This window comes from Triticum dicoccoides, chromosome 2B, assembly GCF_002162155.2.
Source record: "Triticum dicoccoides isolate Atlit2015 ecotype Zavitan chromosome 2B, WEW_v2.0, whole genome shotgun sequence".
Classification (NCBI taxonomy): Eukaryota; Viridiplantae; Streptophyta; class Magnoliopsida; order Poales; family Poaceae; genus Triticum; species Triticum dicoccoides.
The window spans coordinates 467,568,142-467,578,866 of record NC_041383.1 but is presented as its reverse complement, the minus strand read 5'-3'; positions in this window follow the sequence as shown (position 1 = coordinate 467,578,866).

Below are 10,725 nucleotides of genomic sequence, written 5' to 3'. Positions count from 1 at the left end.
GATGGGTTAGATGCATCTAACCTAAACTAACCCTCCTGTTTGGATCTTTTTGGGTTAGTTGACTCCAAACTAACCCAAACTAACTCTAACCCATGGATCCAAACAGAGCCTATGATGGAGTGAGGGATTATGGTACTTAGGGGGGTGCGTGTCACATGGAGAGAGAACAAGGGCGGAGAATGTTCGATGGGTCTATATGTATAGCACGAGCGAGACATGTGTATGTGTGAACCAGGGAGATATAAGGCCCGTTTGGCTTGCGTCGTGATCATCTTTTGCGTGGCCTGGGGTTGTGGCCGGATTTCATGCACGCTTGTTTGGTTGCTACCCTGTGAAAAAGAAAGCCCGCTTGGGCTGGGTTCCCTTGCACTTTAATTAGCCTGGCTGAACTCCAGACACTGCAAGTAGCCTGGCCCAAGCGACCGATTTCGAATGCCTAGCCGTGCATGGTCGTGCGGCCACGCGGCTAACAGCAATATGGATGGATATTAGCATTAAATAATTGATGCATGGATTGATTGATGGGACGTTGATGCTTTGCCTGGCCCAGGCATGCACCAAACGCTTCAGCACCACACAAGCCTAGCCATGCACAAATATTTTACATCGCACATCCACACCAGGCAGTACCGGCCATCAAGGCATGAGGGTCAGGTCACGAACCAAACTGACCAATAAAGTTTGAGAGAGATTGAGGAGCCCCGATAAGGCTGAGTGGTGCGTCAGATAGCTGAGAGGGGGAAAGAGATATTCCATCCACTCAATAATGCAGTGCATGTAAATTTTTTAGAAGTCAAACTTTGGAAACTTTGATCAGGTTTACGCAAATGTTATTTATATCTACAATACCAAAGATACATCATACAAAACTACATCTCATGGTGAATCTAATGGTATATGTTTGCCGTACTAGATGTAATTCTTTTTCTCCACGTACATGGTCAAACTTTGTGATGTTTGACTTTTCAATAAATCTATGTGCCTCCGCGGGAGGTGAGTGCCTCAGTCGAGACAGATCAAGTGCGTGTGAAGGAGAATGAGTAAGTGCGCAAGTGTGAAAGAGACAGTGACAACAAACGATAAATTAGAGAGAGTGTGTGTTTTTTCATTTCTTATGCGAACATATCACGCATGCATCTCCGAGATGGAAAAGCGAGGCGAGGAGATACACGAAGATAGCTAGTGTGTGATTGTTTGCAACAGAGAGAGACACCCCTGTAGCACATGTCCAATAGAGGTCTAGCCAACAAGGAAAAAAGGTCGAGAGGGACACATGGATGGCATGGACGCATGGGGAGGGAGAGAGGGTGTGTTTGTGATAGAGAGATCCCCTCGAGATCGTGAGGGGACTATATGGGTGGGAGATCGAGGGAGTGCGTGCACGATAGAAAGATACCCCGAGAGAAATCGAGATAGACCATGCACATGTTTGTGATGGAGACTAAGATTAGCTAGTCATATACATATAGGGGGGACTGCGTGTGCCTACAATTGAGTGAGAGACCATCATACTTGGCTAGCTGGGCATGAGATTGTGTGTGTGTGTGCGTGTGAGATGGAGAGAGAACGATGGAGAGAGATAGAGTTTTAGATGGGCCTATCGAGTGCGAGTGAGATATGCATGTGTATGTGTGACCCAAGTGGATGGAGAGTTTGAGAGAGGGGGGAAGAGCTCCGAGACGACATAGTGGTGCGTGAGAGAGTTACGGGCAAAGAGCCAAGGAGTTTGTGTGCGTATGATGAGTGCACCCAAGATATCTAGCTTGGACTAGCTAGAGTATCATACATAGTGTGCGAGAGAGACCTATAGATGGTGTATATATGAATGCGAACTAGAAAGACCACCCCCCCACACACACACAGAGAGAGAGAGAGAGAGAGAGAAAGGGAGAGGGACCAACAAGGTTTTTGTGTCAGATGCGTGCGAAAGAATTGAAGATTGTCGGCGAGAGAGTGAGTGAGAGAGAGAGAGAGAGAGAGAGAGAGAGAGAACAGGAGTCCGAGAGAGGGGGAGGTCGCGTTTTATGCATCAAAGACTGATATAAACCATGTTTCGATATAAACTTGCATTCAAATATTTAAATTGGAGAACATGTTGTCTGCAATCCACACATGAACGGATATATGCGTATACCAAACAAGTTCATTAATTTGACTTTCAACATGTTCATGGAGTACTATAATACTGTACAACATGCTACTCGATTGAGGTGTTCAATTTTGGATTTAGTTCACTATTTTGACCTACTGAACGAGCTAGTTCATTGAATCGAGATATTTCATTTTGGGTTTGGTTCGCGTTTTTGAGTGGGTCAACTATTTGTCATATAGTAAATCGCTAGCAACGAGCATGTAAAAACACATTACTCCCGGCAAGCTAATATTTCAAAATTTGATTCGAATCAACTTGGTAAGGTAGACGTGGATGCTCGTTCTCCCAAAATTTGAACGAACCGTTAAACATCCTCTCTGCTCGGTGGAATTCGCCCGAGCAAATAAACGGGAGACGCGAAATTACCGTCCTATGTGGGACACACATCAATTGGCCCGTTGTACATCGAGGGTAGGTTCGTAACTTCATCCAAGCGCGCCTTCTCCTCGGCCGAAATGACATGTGCCGAATAATTCATAGACCATGGTCGGCAAAACACGCTCTTCTCGCCCGAAATAGCTCGCGCCCACTATTTCAAAACACGCTCTCCTCACCCAAAATCGCTCGCGCCCACTATAGTTCAAAACATGCCCTCCTCGCCCAAAATCGCTCCCGCCCACTATTTGGGGAGAAGCAAAGTTACTCTACTATCCCCGACCCTCAATACACAGACCCAAGCCGAGAAGCCTGTAGGCAAGGGTAGAACTGTAACTCCCCCTCACATTTCAGACAAATGCGTCCGTAAGACATGGTTCCACTCCCCTAACAATTCCCCCCCGCCCGCCCCCATTCATACCTCGTGGGCGCCAAATGACCTTCTCCCCAGGAAGCTCCCTTCTCCGGAGCCGTGAAACCTCAACCCCACCTCCATGGCGCCCCCACCGCACCAATTTCACAGCCGCCCTCCTACCTAATGCCGGAGACGTTGTCCAATTGCCGTCGTGCACTGGGTCGTGTGCCTCTTACTCCGTGCTGCTTGTGCTGCCTTGACGAGGGCCGCGTGAACCGTACCAGAGCCGATTCACCCCCGCCGTTGTTCACGGCGCCGGAGCGGCTCCAACTTCGGATCCGTCCAGAGTCCTGGCGCTGCTTCCGCGTAGCCGTCGACCATGGTGACATCGCTCTTTCCCTGCCGCCGGTCACCACCGCAATCGCGCCGGCCTCACCAACTCGGTAGCTGGACCTGCCTATTTCACCATGCCACCAGATAGGTCGCACCCTCATCTGAAATCACTTTATTTAGGCGTCAGTTGTCTGAATTTTTATTCTGGGCCAATCGATTCCCAATGAGAAGCAGCACCTCTCGAGGCGGCGGAGCTCCTAGGCTACCGGTTGGCTGGTGTCTAACGTAAGGGTGCAGGGCCGCAAGTTCGCCGCGGAAGCAGTGCTTAGATGGCTATCTTTTAGAGTTGCGTGGGTTGAAGGTACTGCCGCACCGGATCTGGATGACGGGGAGTCTTTGTGGATTGGCCCGGGGGCGGCGCAACCACGGTAGTGCGGTGGGGCGGGGAGCGGGGTTTTGGCCGGGGCCACAGACGGCGGAGGCAGGCTGCTCTGCCGTTGGTAGCTGGCTCTTCGGGGAAGATTCCGGATAGTGTCAGTCGGGAGGCACAAGACAGCCATCAAGCCATCCGGCGTAGATCAGACAGTACCAAAATAAAATAAAATCGTGTGACCCCAATTTAGTCTTCAGTCAACAGACGTGTGACCACTCTCGTACCTTGCTGCTGATCTCTTAGTGTATTTCTTCGGATCAAAGAGATATGTCGTTCTTAACATTATGTGTTATCTGCATCTTCAGACACACCATCTTCCGACTCACTGCAGCTACTCCAACAAGGAAAGCATACACCAAAAGGGAGCTACAGTCCCCACTCAACAGTTCCCTGCATCGAATGCGCGTGCCCAACATGGACAGCCACAACAACTGCAGGGCCATCGACAAGTCAGCACATGATGCTCACTCCTATGGATGGTAGCCAGATAGGTTGTACCCTCATCTTACTTGTGTGCAATATTTATGGCTTTGTTATTCATCTATGCACGGAAAATAGATCATCAAATTTCACTGTATATTCATGCTGATCTCTTACGGGTCTTGTTCAGGAGTTCACGATGTTCCATAGTTCAGCTAAGATACTTGTTCTTTAGGTAACGCTGTTCCATAGTTATCATCCATCAGCCAATGCTATCCCACAGGCTGGTGATTATAGTATTATACCACTTCTAGTATTACCTATGTTGTTCTTTAGTACTTTTGTGTGCCATCTAGTTAATCTCAAGTACAAACGATACATATTCTGTAGCTTTCATCTATGTTCTCCCTTTAGTTTATGAGACCTGTTGCTCCTAGTTAACCCCAGTCCTACTATTTATGTCGTCTCCTACATGCACTCATTTACATAAATCTAACTACTAGTTGTCTTCCATGCATGTCAGATATAATTGCACACACTGATATATCCACAAGAACCTCACTGAGCAATGTAAAGGCCAATAAACTTGATGTTAATGATACCCAATATGATGTAACATGTAAAGGCAGTTCTTCAAAAGACTTGCAGAAAGATGATGAATCCTCTTCACACCACAAGGTCCTTGCTCTAACTTAGCCTGTGATATGGGTACAACATGCATATAATGTCCTGGAGTGTATCTACTCTGTTGCAGTGCCATGTGCTTAGCATGCTGATCATGCATGTAAGTATGTCATGCCTTCCTGTTTTTCAGTACCTATACCATCATGATAACATGTTTTCAAATTCAAGTACAGTCATTCTACTCTATCGCAATGCCATCTGCTTAATTTGGACATCATGCTTCTGAATATCTTATGCATTGTTATTCATCAGTATGTACTTCATCTGTCTGCCATACCATGTTTTTTTACATTGAACTGCTGTTCTAGTGCTCTGTTGCAATGCCATCTTATTTTCCCAATCATACATGTGTATGTTGCCTTAGTTATTTCTGTACGTATTCCGCTAGCATATAGTTTTAAATTCAACTAGTTTTTTTGTGTTGTCCTGTCGTATCCCTAGCTCTTGCACCATACTCCCTTCGTCCGGATTACATGTTGCCGAAATGGATAAAAAGGATGTATCTAGAACTGAAATACGCCTAGACCCATCCATTTTTTTCCGGATGGAGGGAATACATGTCAATATGTCATGCCTTTCTATTCTTTAGTACCTATTCCATCTCTCTGCTGTCGCATGTTTTATAATTAAAGCACCATTCTTCTATACAAGGCATGCAAGGGGAAGACGACTATGTTAGAACCTGAAGGGTTACAAACAAGGCCTTTGCAAAAGATCCAAACGCCATGAGATAATAAACCAACTCCAGTTTTTATAGATACTGCTCCAGCACAGAGAAACCCAACTCCTACTGATAATAAGCAGATTCCAGTGGCCAAAGAACTAGTCCGCTCCAGTCCAGCAAAAATATGTCAACTCAATTCTAAGAAGCGTGTGCGTATCCTTGCATCATGAAATTTTATAGCATGCTGATCATATTTTCTACATGTTTCTTACCCATCTCTCTTTTAGAAAATAAGCTTAACAGATAGAAGAATTTCTGCAATGGTATCGTTTATGAGGAAAGATTCTTGCAGGAATTCTCTGTGCTCCAATGTAGATGTAAGTACCTGTTGTATATCACTATATTTTTACCTCAGCATGTATTTTGTTAATCGGCATGAATCCAACCTTTATCTGATCTAAATTTAGTTGTAGCAAAATGTATGATTAAAGGCCACAATATTGATTTTTGTAAGGAAAACTGCCTGGTAGTTTTGCATCCTGAGCTGCATGAGTGTACTATCTCATATCAGTGGGTTTGAATACTTTGGTTCTGCAGTGGGTTTTTAGTGTTTTTTTACTATGTTGTCCTGTCGTATCCCTAGCTCTTACATCATACTCCCTCCGTCCGGATTAAATGTCGCAGAAATGGATAAAACTGGATGTATCTAGAACTAAAATATGCCTAGACCCGTGCATTTATTTCCGGATGGAGGGAATACATGTCAATATGTCATGACTTTCTATTCTTCAGTACCTATTCCATCACTGCTGTAGCATGTTTTATAACAGAATCACCATTCTTCTATATAAGGCATGCAAGGGGAAGACGGCTATGTTAGAATCTGAAGGGTTACAAACCAGGTCTTTGCAAAAGATCCAAACGCCAGGAGATAATAAACCAACTCTATTTTTCATAGATACTGCTCCAGCACAGAGAAACCCAACTCCAACTGATAATAAGCAGATTCCAGTGGCCAAAGAACTAGTCTGCTCCAGTCCAGCAAAAGAATGTCAACTCCATTCTAAGAAGCATGTGCGTATCCTCACATCATGAAATTTTATAGCATTCTGATCATATTTTCTACATGTTTCTTACCCACCTCTCTTTTAGAAAATAAGGTTAAACGATAGAAGACTTCCTCCATTGGGATCGTATTCGAGGAAAATATCTTGCGGGAATTCTCTGTGCTCCAATGCTAATGTAAGTACCTGTTGTATATCACTATATTTTTACATCAACATGTATTTTGTTAATCGGCGTGAATCTAACCTCTATCTGATCTAAAATTAGTTGTAGCAAAATGTTAAAGGCGCCAATGTTTATTTTTGTAAGGAAAACTGCCTGGTAGTTTTGCATACTGAGCTGCATGAATGTACTATCTCATATCACGCACATTACTGAATTGTAGTGCTTCTCTGGTTGCCCATTCATTCATTGTGTCAATATTGCTTTCCTACTACCTTACCTGGCTGATGATAGCTGTGCCATATTGTGTTAATTTGGTGTAGACTAGTTGCCCAAACATTCGTTGTGTCAATGTTGCTTTCCTATTATCTGACTTGGCCAATGATAGCAATGCTAGTGTGTTAATTTTGTGCAGGCTGCTGAAGATAAGAAGACAAACTCTAAAAACAGCAAGGCAACCCCATTGTTTCTTTCGAGTAAATCTAGGCCAGGTAATATGGCAATAACTCATGATTAATCTGTTTGGTTCCCGTCCTAATTTATGTTATGATGCAGTGGTCGAGACACTCTCCACTATCAATAATACAAGCCTGCCTAAATCGCCATCTGAATCTGTTCAGTATCCTCTGTCTCGAATGCAACGGAATAAATGTATGTTTGTGAACCAATTAATGGCTGAAGCAATGATGGAAATGGTGGATGAATCAGAGGTGCAGATTCGTGCGACACAACAACTGATCAATGTTTTCAGAGATAGTGTAGCAAAGCAGAAAGATCTTGCCCACATGCTTATGGGCGTCATCTGTGCTGAGGTTGCAGATTGTGACGTTGTAGATGGTTAGGTTCTGCTCATTTATTTGCACTGGCATCAATCTTTGATTGCCCACTGGATGTAATTTCCCGTAATATATGCTGGATGTGCAACGTTATTCCCTGTATGCCGTACCTTTGCGTGATCGGTTTTGGTCTTGTGCATAATTGCTCGTCGTAATGGGCTCAAATTATCTAATTTGGCCTAAAGACATGTACGAACTTTAGTGGGCCCATTAAGTTAATGGGCCGTTACTAGGCCGAAAGTTAATGGTCGGCCCTCTTACCTCCCGGGTCATTAACAGGCCGACATCGAAGCGGGCAACAGGTGGCCCCAGTTTATTTCATGGGCCGTTAACAGGCCATTACTAAGTTTGGGCTACATATGGCCCAACTATACTATAGGCCTTTAGCAGGCCGAAAGAGACAGCGGGCTTGTACTGGACCATGAAGACCATGGGCTGCTAAGAGGCCGAAAGTCAGGTCGTATTGTAAATGGCCCAACTGTGTTGTGGGCCTTTAGCAGGCCGAAAGAGAAACCGGGCTGGTATTGGACCATGAAGGGCATGGGCCGTTAAAAGGCTAAAACTAAGGTCCGACGACAAATGGAGCAACTCATTTATGGTCCGTTAACAGGCCGAAAGGCACACAGGGCCGGGAATTGGCCCAACACTTAAATGGGTCGCTAAAAGGCCAAAACTCAGGTCCGACTACAATGGCCCAACTGATTTATGGGCTGCCAACAGGCTGAAAGTGACACCGGGCCAGAAAATGGGCCCAATACTTAAATGGGCTGCTAAAAGGCCGAAACTCAGGTCCGACAATAAATGGCCCATCAGATTTATGGGCCGTCAACAGGCTGAAAGACACACCGGGCCAGAAACTAGCCCAACATTTAAATGGGTCGCTAAAAGGCCGAAAGATGTACATCCTGAAAATTGGCCCATCCATTAAATGGGTCATTAACAGGCCGAAATCTCATCGGGCCGATATTGAGCCTAGATATATAGCGGGCTGTTAACGGGCTCGAACTGACGATGGGCTGCAATGGTGTCAAATCTTTAACGGGCCGTTGACGGGCTGAATTGGCACATCTCGTATGGGCCGTGGGCTTAAATGGACCTGACACAAGTTGGCCTTATATGGGCTGGCCTGCTAATTTTTACTGGGCCGACCTTTTCACAGGAATGGGCCTCTGTTGGGCCGTGCCACGTGTCGACGTATCATAGGCGCCTTCCGTCCAATGAGTGGATGACATCTGTCCCAACGATGAGCCAACACGTGTTTCCTCCAGCCAATGATGATTTTACACGTGGAAAATCCCCATTGGTCAGGGCTGTTAACGGGTTATCGGGTCCAAAACCTGGCTCGATAGCTTAACGATGTTCCATTACGGTGGATGCCACGTGTCGGTCACCCTTGACGAAAGCACTTCCGTGACGCGCGATTTATCGTCATGGAAGTGGACACTTCCGTGATGATAATTTTGGTAATGTCATGGAACACTTCTATGATAGCACAGGTATGACTATCTTGATTCTATCATAAATTTGTCATGAATGTACATGCATGACAAAAAACACGACCTACTGTGACAAACATGTATCATCACGGAAGTTTATTTTTTTGTAGTGTAGAGCTGTATCAAATTAAATATAAAACGTAATCAAGCCACATGTATTCCTTGTCATCCAACGACCTAGACTGCTTCAATGTTGAGCGCTCAACACGTTTAGCGTGCAGTTAATTTCATGCCAAAAATAGTGCTAATCACATAATAATACACAGATAATATCCTACTTAATATACTTCCAAATTAATGTGCATTGCACATACACACTAACTAGTGCTGCTAGTACGTGAAAATGGTAACATGACTTGTGAACGCGTCCAGATATGGTCAACGGCAACATCGCCCGTGAGTTCTTTGTGTTTGCCTGTGCATCTAAACGCAGAAGGGGTGCAGAGAGAGAGATCACACATGGAACCCACCAGTAAGTGAAGGTGAATAGTACTAAAAATAATATTACATGTTATCCATTAAATAGGCTATGGTAATATAAAAACATTATGTGAACAAAGGGGGGTACAACAAACATTGCTATTCTACGTATGTTGCCTATTGTCGTGCGGCTTGAAGGCCCGATCGCATGTTCGATCCTCGTCGTTTATTTTTTAATTTGTATATGAGTCCAAATTTGTTTCATGACATGTTGGCTCCTCGGTGTGTAGTTTGTAGCACTTTAATTTGTGGGTCGAAATTTGTTCCATTCCAAGTGGACTATCGGTGTGTAGTTTTGTAGCTTATTTATAATAATTAAAGAGAATAACAGAGTTTTTTTGCAATAATACCATGGTGCGACGTTGAAGGCAAGAAAAGACGTGTGAGAGAGCGATGACCGGGCCAGAGGGAACTCAACTAGGGGAGTTGCGGGGGTTGCAACGGTGTTTGGAGTAGTTGTGGGCCGAATGCTACGAAAATATAATCTAAACTGACCGGAATAAATACCTACACAAATTAATCCAAGGTTGGAGTGCCCCTCGCAATGTAAATAGCTCCGGCTTTATGAGGGATGGAGAGGTAGCTTCAATGCATGGAAGATATGGTGTGAGAAAGCGACGTCAATTGAGAGACATATAAATAGAGAGACAAAGTGAGTGTGGTCCGACATTCATTGAACAAATATATATGCTCTGGAGAGATATTGTCCGATTGAGCTTTTGGCAAGGGTGAGGGCTGTAAGATAGAGCTTGAGAGATGATACAGTCACAGACGTGTAGATATATTTTGTGCGTGGGAGGAAGCAAGGTCAATAGATCACATAGGGTCGCCGTGCGGTCGAAAGAGTGAGACTGGTTGGAGAGAGTGACCTAGATAGACAATGTGCGTGAGAGAGTATACAATGTGAATAGGTCGAATTGGGCTCAAACATGGTGATATATCATTTTTGTCCGAGAAAGAGCAAGGTCAATCGAGACATACAAAGAGAGAGAGAGAGAGAGAGAGAGAGAGAGAGAGAGATTGAGTGAGCGTGGCCCGCCATGAGGTCGAAAGAGTGGCGCGGCTTGGATGGACTGACCTAGATAGAAAATCTATGTGAGAGAGTATAGAGCGTGTTGATTGAGGCCCGAACAGGGAGATATATCAATTGTGTGTGAAAGAAAACAAGGTTGAACGAGACTCAGATAAAGAGAGCGAGATTGAGCGAGTGTGGCCCGCTATGCCGAAGAAAGAGTGAGACAGTCTCGAGGGAGTGACATAGATATACAAC